Source organism: Equus asinus, chromosome 1, assembly GCF_041296235.1.
Source record: "Equus asinus isolate D_3611 breed Donkey chromosome 1, EquAss-T2T_v2, whole genome shotgun sequence".
Taxonomy (NCBI): Eukaryota; Metazoa; Chordata; class Mammalia; order Perissodactyla; family Equidae; genus Equus; species Equus asinus.
Genome location: NC_091790.1, coordinates 182,377,557 through 182,395,980, shown reverse-complemented (window position 1 = coordinate 182,395,980; position 18,424 = coordinate 182,377,557).

Sequence of the window (18,424 nt, the reverse complement as noted above, 5' to 3'; positions counted from 1 at the left end):
TAATCTTCATTCCTATTCTTTTTCTCTCTTGTCCTTTTAGAGGTCCAACTTGACATGTCTCTTGATTTCTTCATAATTTCTATCACGATCTCTCTATGCTGCCTTCCGGATGATTTATTTAGATCTATCTTTCCATTTCACACTTCAGCTTTTTATAGTCTGCCTATTGAGTTTTAAATTTTATCATTTGTTTTTATTTCTAGAACTTATCTTTGTTCTTTTAAAAAAAATCTGCATCCTTTCTGCAGTATCTTTCTTTTTCCTCATATTTTAAGCTACTCAAATTTATTTAAACATAAAGCCTTTAGAAATTTTTTTCAGGTCTATTCTGTTGGTCTTGGCTCATGGTACTATTTTTTCTTGGTCTGTTTTGTGCTTTTTCACTGAGACCTCATATTTCTGGGAACTTTTTTGTGTGAATTCTTTGAGGCTGTGACAAAGCTAATACTCCAGAGAGGATCTGAATTTGTTTGTGCCAGGAACATGGAGGAACTACCAGCCCAGGACAACTTGAAACTGACTTCTTAGCTTGCGATTATATTGGAGCTCTCAGGTAATGTGAATTCGGTCTGCAAAACTGCATAAAGGCTGGCATGTGGTTAAGAGTTTTTAGGGAAGAGTCCTACCCTCTCCAAGGCTAATTTTGCTTTCAGTTCCCCAAGTGGCAGAATTTTTTCCTAGTTCACTCACACTGGAGATGTGGCCCTTTGTAATCTCAGCTTTATGAAAGAAGATCTCTTCAACCCTCCACCTTGGGGGAATCCTGGGCTTTGTGTCCTCCACTCTGTGGCTTTATAGGACTGGGAAAACCAAGGAGCAAGTTCATTCGGTTTGGCAAATGCCCCCCAAGGCAAAAGGTGGCTTCATTTCTCTGAGTACCTCTCTGGGTTCCTATTTTCACTAACTTCCCCTTACTCATTAGCCAGATAATTGACGTATTGAAAAATATTTTTATTGTATATCATCCAGTATTTTGTTTTATGCGGGATGATCAAGTAGGGTACTTTGCTAACTATACAGTTGGAAATAGAAGTCCAGATATCAATTTGAAATTATACAGGGGAAAACTTCCCTAATGAGAATAACTGGACAGCATTTGACGATCACAAAGTGAAATGTATGAAAATGCTTTTTATGGAAAGCTAAATCATGAGTATACCCAGCAATAATATTGTAAATACATAAGTGGAATAGTAAATCAGTATTTGATCAGGATTTTAATGAAAACATGTATATTTGACTTTGTCATTTAATACATTATTTGTGTTAATGATTGTGTCATAGAAAGAGCTGGGTTTTGTTGGGGGTAAAATATCGTATTTTCGTGCCTTCCGCTCTTCAAAGACTTTCTAACATCCTGAATGCTGGCCTGGCAATCAAAGCTCTTTGAAATGAGAAGAGCTAATTTTGCTTTATCTTTCCACTCCTCCCTTTGTAGAGACTGGTACCCTGAACTCCACCCAGATTTCACCACCAGTCGACCCTGACCAGGCTCTTTGCTTTGCCATCTCAAAGCCTGTGCTCTTGTCCTTCCTCCTTCTCCTACCAATGCCTTGATTATTTTTTCAAATAACATGGTTTTTGGCAAATAATGCATCCTTTCTTTTTTATCTCTATTTCTACTTTGAGGTTTATTTAGAAAGCATCCTTTGAAACCTCACTCTGACAAGATGTGATCTCTTTCTTTGCCACTCAGAGCCTTTTAAACCTCTTTTAAAGCTCTTCTATTCTGCCTTGCATTATCATTTTGCTTTTTTCTTACTTTCTTTGTTAGAGTGTAAGCTTCTTGCAAGCAGAGACTCTTATTCATAAGTGTATTCTTCTCCAAAATGTCAAAGCAGTGTCAAGTACGTGTGGTGTGAGTACAAGAAAAGTGCTAGATGTAATATAATTAAAACCCATCTATTTAATTGAATGAAATAGACTGGCTTGAACACAGAGCACTCTTTTTTCAGTGTTAGTGCATGTGAAATTATGCACAGAGATAATAAAATGGTAGGGGAAAAATGTGCGGCTTGTATGTAAACAGCATTTGGAACCCTTGTGCTATACAGAAGAAAGGAAATCATTATTCAGAAAGTGGTTGAAAAGAAAGAAATGATGGATTTATTGTTATTGACCTTGTGCATAAGTCTTTGTAAGTGGATCTAAGTTAAATTTTGCAAGATTATTGTCATGAATAAGAATTAAAGGAATTCTTCTAGGATATAATTAAGCATGGACTAAATACAAATTGCATAGTTTGAAGTCACCCAAGGGTAGCTTAAATTTAACATGACAATTTTTCAAAATATTATTTTCTTATGCGAGGATCCCGGAATAAATGGGATCATTTTTTGCAAGCAGCATATCTTTGTTTCTGCTCCCTGTTAGGTTTTTTGTGTTTTGAAATGCCTCTGCCTTCATATGAGACACCACCAGCGGCCTCGTGGCTGGGTGGTGGAATTGAAGTGGTTCTGCCTTTTTATATTCTTTGTCAGATATAATGCACTTTGCATTTGCACAGCACTTTTAACTTTTTCAAAGCGAGTTTATATTTTTTGTGCTTGCAACTCTGTAGAATAGGAAGCATGAATTTTTCTACCAACCTTTTACAGATGAGAATAAGGAGCCACAGAAAGGTAAAATGATGGGTTAAAGGCCGTGGGTGGCCCATGTTGCTTTACTTTCCTGAGTGAAATTAAGTCGGCACACAGATTCTACTTATACAAGCATGGAGCCAGGCTATGTAAAGGCTGCTTGATAGATCTGTGTGATTGCTCACTCTGTTGTGTGCACAGAGGGCTGTGGGAAACTGAATTTGTTCCAAGAAAGCATGTTTATGAGTTCACATGTTTTATCTACTCCATTGTTTGAACGCTGTAGATGAGCCAGTTTTCATAATGACCTCTCATCATCACACTAAGAGTTATTTTTCAAATGATTTGGAGCTCAGTTCACTTAATTTAATCCAGATGCTTTCCTACTGTTCTACCACCATCTGCAAAATAACACTCAGATGTGAAAATTTTAGTTTTAAGATAAGTTTTTGGCTCCCAAGCCAAAAACTTGGAAGACTGGTTAACTTGCCTTTTGCTAATAGCAAGGGAAACACACCTCCAGTGGAGAAGCAGGGACATATTTCAAATCATTTGCTTCATCTGGAACTAAATCCATGAAGTAGCCTAATGGGCATGATGATGTTACTTGAGAACTTGCGGAAGAAATGAAGGATAAACCTGCTCACATCTTCTGACTCTTTTTGTAATTCCTGTACAAACTTCTCAAAAGGTGAGATTTTTCATGATACATTTGGCAAAGCCTGTTTACCTCAAGATTCTCATTTTAAAATTTAATTCTGTTTTGTGGCACATCTTCACAGTTTTCCATTTCATTCTTCAGTCTTGTTTAAATAATGGATATATCTATAAAGTTCTCTATGAATTAGACCTTTGATTCTAAAATCTGTTTTTCACTAATGAATTTCTTTTAATCCTTACATAATTCTTATTCTTTTTGTTTCCCTTTTCATCCATTATGATGACCTAACTCAATACTGTAGACCAGAATATTTATTTTGCATATAAATTTGACCTCACCTTTTAATTCTTCCACTAGCAACAGTCAAGTGGTTCCCTTAAAATAATTTCTGGCCTTAGTTTTTACAGAATAAAAGGAACAAGATGTGGTCACCAGTAGGCCAGGAAGGAGCTGGGAGGACTCATCCTCAATAAAGGGATGCTGGAAGTTGGTGACTAGGTAAATAAATGGGATCTGGGGAGGACTAGGGTTGTTGATGACTCTTTACTAGTCTTTACTAGTTGAATGGAGGTTGGGTAGATTCAGCCTAGGGTAGTGCAGAGGAGTTGAACTTGGGGACAGACAGACCCTATTCTGCTTCTGTCTAGCTCTAAGACCTTGAATAAATCACCTAATGTCTCTGGACTTCCCATTCCTCACTTATGAAATAGGAATAATAATAATATCTCCAGGGTCATCCTCTGTATCAGTTATCTCTTGCTAAGTAACAAATTATCTCAAAACTTGGTGGCATAAAACATAATAATTTATTTGCTTACAGTTTGGTCTGAGTTCAGCTGGGCAGTTCTTCTGTTTGTCTTTCTGAGGGTCCCTTATTCAGCTACAGTGATCTTGGGGTTTGACTGGAGCTGGATGATCCAAGATGACCTCACTCTCATATGGTGGTCATCTGGCACTGTCAGTGGGGTGCCTCAGTTCTCTACATGTCTGCTTCAGCAGCAGAGTCCAGGTTTCTTACATGGCAATGGCAGGAATTCCAAGAAGGCAAGTCCCAATGTGCTTGCCAAGCCTCTGCTTATGTCACATTTGCTAAATGTCTTTATGGCCAAAGCAAGTCACATGATCAAGCCTAGGGTCAACAAGGGAGGGAACTGTGCCACAATGTGGAAGGTTTATGTGGGACAGTTAGTGTGACAATCTACACATTCTGTCAAATGTGACAATGTGTGGGAAATGATTTTTTAAAGTGTTATGTCAGTGTAAATTTTGCGTGAGTTTTGTGTGTATGAGTGATAGTCATGGGGAGAAGATATGAAAACTTTAATAGATATTGAATTTGCAGACCTGAAGATAATTATTTAGTTTTACCTCTGACTTCCATTATCAAATCAAAAATATTTAATTCGGGTGGGTTCAGAGGTATAGCATGCTGGAAACTGGGTAATGTGATCAGTATGTGAAGCTTGGAGAAATGGACTCAGCTACAGAGAATCGGCAGTCCAAGGCTCAGTGTTTAAAGGCTGTATCAAATTTTTTGATAAATTAGTCATTCATCAGAACCTGGAGGTCCATTCTAAGTGAGTTTAACTTGAAAGTCATAAGGGTAGTGGTCAATGTCATGAGAGCTCTCCACACATCCTGACTGTGGTTGGAGATTGTGAAGATGAGGGTTCATCTGAGACAGACTGGTTGGAACTAGGAATGCACCATCCCTACAACCAGACGGGATTAAGGAAAGGACGGGAGACCTAAGAGGCAGAAACCAAGGTAAATGCCCAATTCTCTGGACTAGGAAAAAATACATGGGGAGGTAGGGCAAATAGCATATGAATTTGGGAGTCCTATGACTCAGGTCAGAGTCAGACAGGTGCTTAGAGTTTGCCTGTCATGAATGCCCTTAAAGTTTGTGTTTAAGGAATCGGGATTCAGAGGGAGGACGTGGAAGTTCAGGAACTGTTGGGTCCTGAGCTACTAGGTCCCAGGTGTAAAGACAGGGCTGACAGTGGGGCAGAGGCTTTTAAACTCCCTAAGTTAGGACCAGCTCAGGAACTGAAGTGAAAGTGGCAGGCGTCAGTGGGCCCAGAGGAAAAGCTTTATAAGGCTGGCACAAATGTCCTGTAAGATAGTGGGCTTCAAATGTTGGTGAGCACAGGAATTTCCTCATTAAAAGTGCACATCCCTGGGTTCATCCCAGGGATTGTGACTCTGGGTCACATCTGACATGGAGACCAGGAATTTGCATTTTCAGGAGACAGCTTTGTGCTGAAGATCTAAACTGTGCTGGCCAGTATGGTACACATGTGGCTATTTAAATTTAAATTAGTAAAAATTAAAAAAATTAAACATTTAATTACTCATCTACTAGCCACATTTCAAGTGCCCAATAACTGCATGTGGCTAATGGCTATTATATTGAACAGTGCCAATTCAGAACATTACCATCATTGCAGAAAGTTCTGTTGGATGGTGCTGGTTAAACCATCTGCTCCATGCTTCCTTTTCTTTGGACCACATCTGGTTCTGCTAGGCCTTCCTGGTTTCGTGCCTTATATCACATCCAGAAGCACATCTCCTACTTCCCATAGGAATAACCCTAGTGCGCATGATGGTTCAGGACCATGGACAACGGCACACCTGACTATCCCTCTCGTCAGTCATGCTGTACTTAAGTCTAATCACGTGAGAAGACAAGAATGAGAGGCTAAAGTAAGGAATCCAAGGCAGCAAGCCATGTTGAACAAGAGACTTTGGCCCATACTGAAAACTTCAGTTCATAATCCCATAGCCCAATAGTAGCGACTTTGGCTTCTGGCCACATCAGCTCTTCTCAAGGACAAGTAGCGGGGAGGGAGCCTTGAGCTGCTATTTAGACTGTATTACTAACAAGCACCATACATGTTGATGTCGGCCAGTGAGGTAGGAGGTAAGTATAGAAAAAGTCAAGTAGGATTAAATTCTGGGCTGCCACTTACTTGTAGTGTAACTGTGGGAATGTTACTTAAACTCTTCGAGTCTGTTTTCTAATCTGTAAAATGGCTACAATAATATTAATGTTATCCAATGATAAAATACGTGTAATGTGCCTAGGGTAAGGCCTAACCTAGCACATAGCAGGTATTCAATTAAAAAATATTAGTTCTATTTTCCCTCTTGATAAGCTGAACAACCCTAATGTGGTAGGACCCAATTTAGGGTACAGAGTCTCTACTCTCTGGTAGCAGTGTCTAAGTTTAGGGACAGAAATGACTTGATAGGCCATCTTTTTTGTCTGTCCCCAAGTAGGATCTAGTAGAGCTATGTAATTCAAGTACTCATAAAAGCTCAGAGGGTCCCAAATATCTATGAACAGAATTTCAAATAATGATCTGGAGTTAGAATGCCATGGCCAATTCACCTCCTCCCTCTCCCCTTCTTTTCCTTTTCTTCCATCTCTTCCTTCCTTTTCCTCTCCTTCCTTCACCACTTCCTCCACCACTTCCTCTTCTTTGTTTTCCTTCTTCCCTCTAATTTTTTCCTCCTCTTTCTTCTTCCTCCCTTTTTTCTTCTTTTCCCTCTTCCTTCTTCATCCTTTTCCTCTTTTTTCTTCCTTTTCCTTCTTCTTCTGCTGTTATGAAAACTGCAGTATGAGCAAAATCATAATCTTGTTATTTACTGGAGCTAGTGAGTTTTGTTAATGCAGTGTTTTTCAAAGTTTAAAACTGTAGTGTGCTGGTCTATTTGAGAACATAAGTAGTCATATCATCTTCCAAAGATATCTCTTTTACATAGGGTTCTGTGGTTTAAATTCATCAAGTAAAGATAAGTTTGAAATTATGCTTTGATTCTTTTCTTCTTTTTAGCTTTATTGAGGTACAATTGACAAATAATACTGTGAGGTAAAGTGTACAACATGATGATTTGATATACATGTACATTGTGAAAGGATTCTTCTCTTCTAGTTAATTAATACATCCATCACCTCACATATTTACCCTTTTTTTGTGTGTGAGAACATTTAAGTTCTACTCTCTTAGCAAATTCTGATTATACACAACAGTGTTATCAACTTTAGTCACAATGTTATACATTAGATCCTCTTATGGATCTTATTCATCTCGTAACTGAAAGTTTGTACCCTTTTGCCAACCTCTCCCTATTTTCCCCACCCCTCAGCCCCTGGCAACCACTTTTCTGCTCTCTTTTTCTATGAGTTCCCAGTTTTTTTTTTTTTAGATTCCACATATAAGTGATACCATGCAGTATGTGTTGCTCTCTGTCTGGCTTATTTTACTTAGCTTAATGCTCTCCAGGTTCATTTTGTCACAAATGACAGAATTTCCTTCTTTTTAAAGGCTGAATAATATTCCATTGTATATATATACACCACATTCCCATTATACACCACTTAATCCATTTATCCATTGATGGACACTTACGTTGTTTCTGTACCTTGGCTATTGTGAGTAATGCTGCAATGAACATGGGTGTACATATTATCTCTTTGAGATAATGGTTTTATTTCCTTTGTATATATAGCCAGAAGTGGGATTGCTGAGTCATATGGTAATTCTATATTTAATTTTTTGAGGACACTCCAGACTGTTTTCCATAATGGCTGTACCAGTTTACATTCTCACCAACAGTAGCCCTTTTCCCCACATCCTCACCAGCTTTGTTATCTCTTGTTATTTTAATAATAACCATGCTAATAGGTATGAGGTGATAGCTCGTTGTGGTTTTGATTTGCATTTTCTTGATGATTAGTGATGTTGAGCACCTTTTCATGTATCTGTTGTCCATTTGTATGTCTTCTTTGGAAAAATGTCTATTTAGTTCCTCTTCCCATTTTTTAATTGGTTTATTTGGGTTTTTATGCTATTAAGTTGTATGACTTTCTTATATATTTTGGCTATTAATCCCTTATTGAATATGTGGTTTGCAAATATTTCCTTCCATTCCATAGGTTGCCTTTTCATTTTGTTGATGGTTTCTTTTGCTGAGCAGAGCTTTTTAGTTTGATATAGTCCCACTTATTTATTTTTGCTTTTGTTGCCTTTGCTTTTGATGTCAAATTCAAAACATCATTACCAAGACCAATGTCAAAGAGATTAACCTCTGTATTTTCTTTTAGGAGTTTTATAGTTTCAGGTCTTATGTTTAAGCCTTTAATCCATTTTGCTTGATTTGTGTGTATGATGTAAGATAGAGGTTCAGTTTCATTTGCATGTGGCTATCCAGTTGTTCTAACACTATTTATCAAAGAGACTGTCCTTTCCCCATTGTATATTTTTGACTCCTTTGTCATAAATCAATTGATCATATATGCATAGGTTTGTTTCTGGGCTCTTTATTCTGTTCATTGATCCATGCATCTGTTTTTATGCCAATGCCATGATGTTTTGATTACTATAGCTTTGTAATATAGTTTGAAGTCAGGAAGTGTGATATCGCCAGCTTTGTTCTTTATCAAGATTGCTTTGGCTTGAAATTATGCTTTGATTCTTAATGGATACAATATTTTTATTGAATATTTTATTTCCAAGTAACTGTAAACAATAATATTTAGAAGCGTCTGCTAGTTTAGAACATTTGCCTCCATCAACCTTTGTAGTAATGTGAGGGTAGTATCTAGATAGTTCAGGATGATTCTATGTTCTAATTAAGTTCCAAATAACCTAACCTGTGCTGTCAATATGCCACACATGTGCCACTCCTTTAGAGTAAAACACTCCTTTAGCATAGACCTTTTAAAATGGTGGTGTTTTGGGGACATGACAAATTGTCCATTCCATAGCAGGCATTGCTGTATTAAAGTTGTTATAATCCAAAGGCCATATTTTAACTAACGTGAGTATAAATATGCACAATAACATGGGAGCGATGGAAGATCTAGATTCCAGTTCACATCTGGCCATTTACCAGCCATGCTGAGCTGAATGAGTTGCTCAACTTCTCCAAGCCTCGATGTTCTCTTATATAAAATGAGGATAATAACAACCTGCATGGATGTTATAAAGATTAGAGATAATACACAATGCTGCACGAAAATGGTAGAATTTATTTTATATTACTTATATTCACTCTTGTCCAGGAAAGATTTAGCAAGTCTGGTGTTATATTAATAGTGATAATGAGTGTTAGTGGGGAATCCTGTTAATATTACCAAAAGCAAACTTAAACCCACATCATATAATCTTGATTTCATTCTTTGCCTATTTTAAGTACATGTAATAGAAGATCATATGATTCTGGAATATATTACTCATAAAATTAAGAAGAAATGGAATATGTCAAATTATCTGTTTTTAAAAATAAATAGTCATGAAGTTTCACAAATGGAGAAAAATACGTCAAATTACTCTGAAAGTAAGGTTTTTCTTACCTGGTGCATAACTTACTGTCTCATTTTAATCTAGTAAAAATGTTCCCTCCAGAGAATGAATTTTAATTTGCTTTATTTTGACTTAATATGTTACCTGTTAAAATAACTAGGAGTAAAAGCTTGGCTTTGATATGCATAGAGGAAGGAGCATAACCTGAGGTTCTTTTTCTTTAGTTACTTTGACATTAACTTATTGTTAAAGGAAAGGAGAATCCCTAAGAAGTTTTCTGCTTTGCATTTGTGCCAATAAGTAGAAATAAAATATATTTCACTTGGATTTTTCTAATTATTGTGTTTATTTCCTTTGTGGAGGCGGAAAACTTTGATAATTTTATAAGTCTTCGACCTCTTTTGCTCTAGCACATCTATTTTACAAAATAGAATATATTATTTAAAAGCACTGTTTACTTTTCTAATGATTTCATCTTTGCATGCTGAAGCACTGAAATTTTCCGTCGTTTTTCATTACATCTATCTTTAATATCAACCTACAAGCATATTTTTGCTGTCTTGTAGACAGCAAATATAGACAAATTTGCTCATAATTGAGACTCTCTCTCTACAGGGATGATGAGTCTTTCGCTTCTAGAGGAATATATCTCACAGTGGCATGTGGTGGTGATTTTTTAAAACCACTTTATTGAGGTATCATTGACACTCAAAAAGCTGCACATATTTAATGTATACAACTTGATGAGTGTGGCGATAGGTCTGCACCCATGAAACCATCCCCAGAATCCATGCCATAAAGATATCTATCACCTCCAAAAGTTTTCCCCTGCCTTCTTTGTTTATTACTATTATTATTTCTTTTAACGAGATGTCTTAACATAGATCTACCTTTTTAGAAAATTTTTAAATATACGGTACAGTATTATTAACTATAGACACTGTGCTCTATAGTTGATCTGTGGTGGTGATTAAAGCAACAATGCAAAGGAAAACTGGAGAATCAAATATTTCACCTGAATAACTTAAAAATAATATTTCACAGAGATTCATTAGAAAATCAATAATCTGTCTTTTTGTGTAACAGATTTTCAACCACTTATTAAACCCAATTGCCGAGGTGTACCAGTGGGCTTCAGTGTTAGCTGGTCAGTGTCGGGGCAGGGACGTTAATCAGCTTAGTTCACCCTGCCCAGTCATGCTGGAATGGAGGATGGGAAAGCAATTAACAGGTAACTGCAGTGTGGCAAACTAGCTTCAGGTACTGAAATGTGCTAAGAGGACAACGGAGACCATTAGCTTTGAAAAGGATGAATTTTCAGTTAAAAGAAAAATAACAAAATGAAATCCCACCCAGGCCAAGAGATAGAACTTTGCCGTATTCTGGATGCCCCTTGTGTGTTCCTGACAGATCATATTCCTCTCCCTCCTGGCTGAATTTTGTGTTATATTGCTTTACTTCAACATAGATTTACCCTTACGTATGCATTTTAATGAACATATTATTTAGTGTTTTCTGTTTTTATGCTTTGTATAAATGGAATCATACTAAGGTGTTCCTCTGTGACTTGCTGCTCTGCCTCAGTTTTGGGTTTTTGAGATTCATCCTTGTTGATGCATGTTGTTCCAGGGCATTCATTTTCACTACTGTGTTTTATTCCAATATATGCACACACCATGACTTAGCTATCTGTTCTACTCTTGATCGACATTTGTGTTGTTTCCTGTTTCCTTGGTATTATTAACAGTGAGGTTACAAATATACTTGTACATGCCTCCTCATGTACATGTGCATGAGTTTCTCTAGGGAATTTAGTAGTGGGAATATTGGTTACACAATATATACTTTCCAATAATTTTTTTCCCAACTGGTTGTAAAAACTGTGACAACTAACAATCCCACCAGCTGTGTATGAGAGTTCCTGTCACTTCACTTCTTTACCAACAATTGTTATTTCTCTACTACATTTGTAAAGTGTCTGTAGGCTTTAGAGCTATGGTGAACCTGGGTTCAAATCCAAGTTATAGCATGCGACCTTGAGCTAACAGTCTCAGCTTGCAGAGTTCTTGTAATGAATAAATGATGCAATTTTTTTAAAAGATACCTATGCATCTTTACACTGGTAACCATTATTATTATTGCTGTCACTATATATGCTTTGTGATGAGCTTTAAGACTCTTTAAGAAAATTAAAGATGAAAAGATTCATTCTCTATCATATGTTATTTAGAACTATCTCAAATTCCTTTTTAATAATGTCATTTGCTGAATGCATATACTATATGATGCATACATATTTTACACACACTCACCCACATATGGCCAAACTGAGGAACAGAAAGCTTGTGAATGTGACCAAGAATATTCTGTTGGTCTGGCTAAGAACAGGAATATTGGGATATACAGAACTATTTCTTTTTCTTATTGAATAAACATTTACTCCAACAGTTTAGTTCAAATTCCTTTCTGGCTTTTCTTAAAGGCAGACAGGGATATTTTTTTATTCCTGACAGTTTTCTGAGGGCATCTGTGGTGGACTAAAGATTGCCTCAAATTCTTAGACACTCTTCCCATTGAGAGGTCCGTTTTTCCTTCCCTTGAATCTGAGCTGGCCTGGATTGCTTTAATCAATAGAGCACAAGAGAAGTGACATCATGCCAGTTCTGGACCTAGACTTTAAGATGTCTGACAGCTTTCTCCTTTGTCTTGTGGAGCTCTGATCATGTCAGCTTTCAGATAAGAAGTCTAACAACCTTGCTAGAGAAAACATGTGGAGAGGTCCTGATATTATATAGTGAGGGAGAGGAGCTCAACTGAACCCAGCCTTCTGCAATCTCCACCAAGACATTGGGCATGTGAGAGAACTTGTCTTGAACCCTCCAGTCTACCCAACCACCAGCTGAATAACATGAGTGACCCCAATGGATGCCACAAATTTTTCAGGTTTACTGGGAAAGTCGGTAACTTACTCAATGAGACTTTAAATTGGAAAATGCTGATGACAACTAATTTGAACAGAAAGTATTCATCGTCCTTTTCCCCTATTTCTTCGCTGCTTAAGGCTTATTATTAGGTAGGGCATAACTTGTTGTATTGTTAATTTTGCCTATTGTTTTAGATATTTTAAAATATATATTTCTTGCATGTTTGAGCACTATATGTTTAACTGCTCAACTCTTCCTGTTTTTGGAAGCATCTGCTTGTATACACTTTGAACATTGACTTTTTAATTTGAGAAATAAAAAATCAAACTAATCAGCTAGGGCCAAAAGAAAATTGCTAAATGTACAGCTAAGAAATGGAAAGCATTCACCATCTGTCATTAAATTGCATTTCTAAAATATAATGACAAGATACAGAAACATACTACATCATTGTGTTCAAGCAAATGCAAAAAGTTGGGAGTTAGTATGACACATTTAGAAGACGGGAGAGATGACTCGCAGGGAGAAGGGTGTTGGTACTGAAGAAAGGCGACGACAAGCTGGGTGGGCAAGATGGGACCAGATCACAGAAATCTTAGATGCCATGCTGAGGAGTTTGAAATTCTTTCTGTAGATAATTGGTAGCAATGAGGGATACAAGTTTAGAAAAGTGACATCATGAAAATAATATAAAAAGTTTTGTCTAGGGTATAATGTGGTGACTATAGTTGATAATAATATTATATTGTATAATTGAAATTTGCTGAGAGAGTAGAACTTAAATGTTCTCACCACCACCAACAACAGAAAGATAAATATGTGAGGTGATTATGTGTTAATTAACTCGATGGGGGGGTATCCTTTTACAATGTATGCAAATATCGAATCACCACATAGTACACTTTAAGTATCTTACAATTTTATTTGTCAAAATACCCCAATTAAAAATAAAAAGAAAGAAAAAAGATTTTGTTGGTGGTCACGATTCTGTTCATAGCCAGGCTGTGAAGGGTCTTTATCTTAGTACCTGAAATATTCCTTTCCCCTCTGGACCACTTATGTTTGCTCCAACAAGTTTCACCAACGCAAACAGAATGATTCCAATCACCACTCACTTAAGTAAAAGGAGACTTAATGCTTTTAATAAAAAGGATACCTGTTACAGCCAAAAATATTACAGAGCCCAGGAAAGAGGGATTCTAGTTTGTGGTGGTTTCAGTGGACTGTCAGTGTCTGGGCCTTTATCACTCCAGTCTTGCCACAGCTGTACAATTCTTGATGGACTGGCATCCATTCTCAGTGTTCATCCAAAAAAGGACTCAAAACTCCCCTCTGATGCTGTGGTGACAAGGGCCCTATACACGTCTACCCCGGTGACTCTGAGTTTCTTTGGAACATTAGAAATAAGTGTTTATGGAAATACAGACTCTCACTTAAAATATTAAAAGAATTCAACCATGTTTATAATTGTCCCTTGAAAGGCAAGCAAGGAAGGACCACTGAAGTCCATTCTTGGTTGTAGTTTAGCCAGCAAGGAAAGGTCTAGGATGGGCTATTCCCTTGCTACACTGATTAGCAACTTCTCTGTGAATAGGAGGGAGATAGTCAAGACTAAAGCTTAGAGGGGATGTAGGTGATCCTGCTGTTTGTGCTTGGCTCAAGTATTCCTTTTTTATTTCACTGGACTGAGAACCAGGGTCATTTCCCTGGTTTCAAAAGCCCACACTGAAATAAGAGGGGATATACTCCCAGAAAGGTAAAAATGTGAGTGCATGTGAATGTTATTCAATAACTCATTCAACAAATATTCATTAAGGGTATACTAGGTGCCAGGTGCTCATTTAGGATTGCAGCATTTAACAAGACAGATAAAAGCCACTGCTCTATTAAAAGCCTATATTTTAGGCTAGTATAGAACCATCAATATATAGGATAGGTTAAAAGGAGAAAGAGAGAGAGAAAAAAGAAACCAGTGAGTAAAAACTTCTGTGCTCCAATGGATACCATCAAGGAATGAAAAGATAACTCAAAGAATAGGAGAAAATATTTGCAAATCATATATCTAATATCATACATCTAGAGTAAGGATATATAAGAAACTCAATAATAGAAAGACAAATACCCCAATTTAAAAATGGGCAAAGGATTTAAATAAACATTTTCTCAAAGAAGATATACAAATAGCCAACAAGCATGTGCAAAGATGCTCAATGCCACTAGGCATCAGGGAAATGCAAATCAAAGCACAATGAGATACTACTTCATACCCATTAGGATGACTATATTCCAGGAGAGACAATAACAAGTGTTGGTGAGGATGTGGAGAAATTGGAACCCTCATATATTGCTGCTGGGAATGTGTAATGGTACAGCTGCTGTGGGAAATAGTCTGCCAATTTCTCAAAAGATTAAACATAGAGTTACTGTGTGATCCAGCAATTCTACTCTTAGGTATATAGTCAAGAGAGATGAAAATATATGTTCCTACAGAAACTTGTACACAAATGTTTATAGCAGCATTATTCATACTATCCAAAAGTAGAAACAACCAAATGTCTATCAACTGATGAATGAATGAATAAAATGTGGTAGATCCTTGTAATGGAGTTCTTTTGGCAGTAAAAACGAATGAAGTGCTGATACATATTACAACATGGATGAATCTTGAAGACATTATGCTAAGTGAAGGAAGTCAGACACCAAAGGTCATGTATTATATGATTCTATTTATATGAAACTTGCAGAATAGGCAAATCCATAGAGACAGATAGTATAGTGGTTGCCTAGGGCTGTTGGGAGGCTGCTGTTGGGGAGAAATGGGAAATGACTGCTAATGGGTTTAGGTTTTCTTTCTGGGGTGCTGAAAATGCCCTAAAATTGTGGCAATGGTTGCACAACTCTGTGAATATGCTAAAAACTATTGAATTGCAGAATTTACATGGCTGAATTATATGTGAATTATATTTCAATAAAGCTGATATATATATATATATATAGATATATTTAGGATCCAAGGAAAATATATATAATATATAATAAATATATATATTAAGAGGCTTAGAAAGGGTGATGGGTAAACGGGTCAGACTCAGCTCTAGGTTCCTGGCAGTTATAAAAGTGAAACAGTTCTGAGAAGGAAGTTCCCATCCCATTTGATTAGTGGGTATGGAAGTTCCATGTTAGACCTGTTTGGGTTCCCAGCAGCGCTAAGGCCTAAGATCCGTCCTCCACTTCCTTAAGATAGATCAGGCTTGGCAGACCGGACATGGCCATTTGTGGGAAACATTGATCTTACTTCTATCCCAAATTAGATGGCTAAGTTACCCACTGTGGTCTGGGAAATTCCTTCTCACTGAGGGATCTGGACCGTGGAGAGGACCAGGGTGAAGAGGGGTTAGAGACAAACTAGTGGACAATGGGATGGGAGCAGAGAAGAGCACGTCTGGTTTTCTTCTGAGAGAGGGAAATATTTGAGAGAGAGGAGATAATCTTTGGCCTCCTGTGCAGAATATATACGTATAAATTATGTTTGCTTTCAAAAGTCAAACTCAAACAATATAATTTATTATATGTTTTCCAAATGAAATAAACTTCATATTGCTTTTCAAGTCACTTCCAAATTCATGCACTTAAATCACTACCTATATTTTTTAAAAATTACAGTGGTTCAAGAAACTTTTCAAATTATTATGTGGGGAATGTTAATAAACACTCTATCAGAAAACAAAAAAGAAATGGAAAAAATTCAAAATGGGTTTGATATTCTGAAATAAAACCAACATCGATGAGGGATGAAAAAAATTTTAATGCAATTGGTTCAAATGGTAACAGAGTATATAGATTCTCCATTGCTGTCCATAAAAAGGGGTGAAGAAAAGACATTCAGTTTATTTTCAGCTAGTATGGAATTGGTACTTACAACATTCCAACAAAAGCTGCTTACCAAGCTGAACCTGCGGTACAATTCACCAGCTCCTACTCCTGGTCACCGACTCTCTCAGCTCTACGCTTTTCTGCCTATAGTATCAGAACTCTTGCCTCTTCCTGTGTAGACGTTATATGATTTGAGTGGACTGTTAGCACTTGTGGGGTAGATTTTGCTTAAAATATTTTAATTAGCATGAATTATGTAGTTAGCACAGCTGCCAGCATTTGCCTTCGCACACCACAACTGTAGTTCCCAAACTTTGCTGCACGTTGGAATCTCCTGACGATCTTTAAATCTACTGATGCTTGCCTCCCACTTGCAGATATTTTGGCTTAATAGGATGGGATGCAACATGAACTTTGGGGTTTTAAAAATTCTCCAGGTGGTCCTCAAGTGCAGCAAAATTTGGGCACTGCTGTACTGTACTATTATTTAAGGACTTCTAGTGTAAGCTACTCCCTGACTAAGAGGGAAGAGCATTAATGCATGCAAGTCACTGGCACAAGGAGAATATCACTATTAAATTGCACAGTAGCATGTAAAGGCAAGTAGAAAGAGCTGTTCCAATGACATCATTGTAGTAATTTTTATTATGATTTTTCAGTTCTTAATTTTATTTAATACCTTTATCTTAGCTCTGAGCTAAATTCTTTCTCTTTCTTTTTGGCATTATTATCTTTTACATATTTTTGTAACCTTATCTCTTCACTCTGTCCTCTCATAGCGGTTCTGCATATTTAATTTCTTGCCCTTTTTTTTTGATGAATGAATCCCTGAAGACTGCTATTTGTATGCTTTGCTTGCCCTCCTGTTCACAGGTTTCTTGTGTCCGCAATTTGAATAGTACCTAGGACTAGACGGTCTCAGCAAGCAGTGAGGAAAGGCAGGCTGGCCTTGATACCCAGTCCAGATCAGCCTGACCTCTTTTTCGCTTTCGTCATTGGAAACTAATCTCTAATTTGTTTTCTGTTATCATTCCAACATCTCTCCCCATTCCTCCACTGATGTTCCTCCTGGCCGTTTGTTGCTTTCCAGGCTTCTCTATTATTGAATAACTATGCAGAAAAGAATTTCCCCGGAGGTATTGGATTGAATTTTTTCAAGATTTAAAAAATGTCCCTGTTTATAAATGAACTGTGTGGGCAGTTTTTGTCTGGGTTGGCCTGTTTTTGTAGCCCTCGCTATGGCTTTGCCAAGATACTATTGAAATATGACTTCATATGCCTTGAACTTCCTTTTGGAAGCTATTAATATATTATATAGCGTCAGAACCCAAAGCAACAATAGCCCACATCACGATTGCCTTAAATGGATAGACTTCAGGGTTTTATTTTTTTCACACACAGTTCTATCTAATGCCTACATTCTTTTGTTTGCTTTTTTTGACTATAAAAATAATATGTAATAATTAAGAAAAATTTGGAAATATACAATATTTTTAAAATTGAGAGGAAATCACCTATAATTATAACTGCTGTTAATATTTCAATGTATTTATTCTTAGTCTTTCTTCTATGTATGTTTTTTTCAAGTTTTATATTAAAAATTTTAAATATGTGTAAAAATTGAAAGACCAGCACAAGGACTACCCCTGTGCCTACCACCTAGATTCAACAGTTATTAGGATTTTGCAATAAACAATTCACCTTTCTCCGTCTCTCTATAACTCTGCCTGTCTCTATTTCTGTCTTGGTCTCTCTTTAAGAGAGTGAACCATGCCTCTTTACTTTCCAAAAAATAAAGCATTCTCTTATATAACAACAATATCGTTATCATCAAAATTATGCCTCTTTACTTTCCAAAACATAAAGCATTCTCTTATATAACAACAATATCGTTATCATCAAAATTAATAACTCCCAAATGTAATCTAATATTCAGTCTGTATTTAAAATGTCCTCAATTTCCCTCAAATGTCTTTTATAATTCCTTGTTTTTTTCAGACCAGGATACAATGAAGAATAGCCATTGGGTTGTTATGTTTCTTTAGTCTCTTTTCATGACATTGCCTTTTGAAGTGA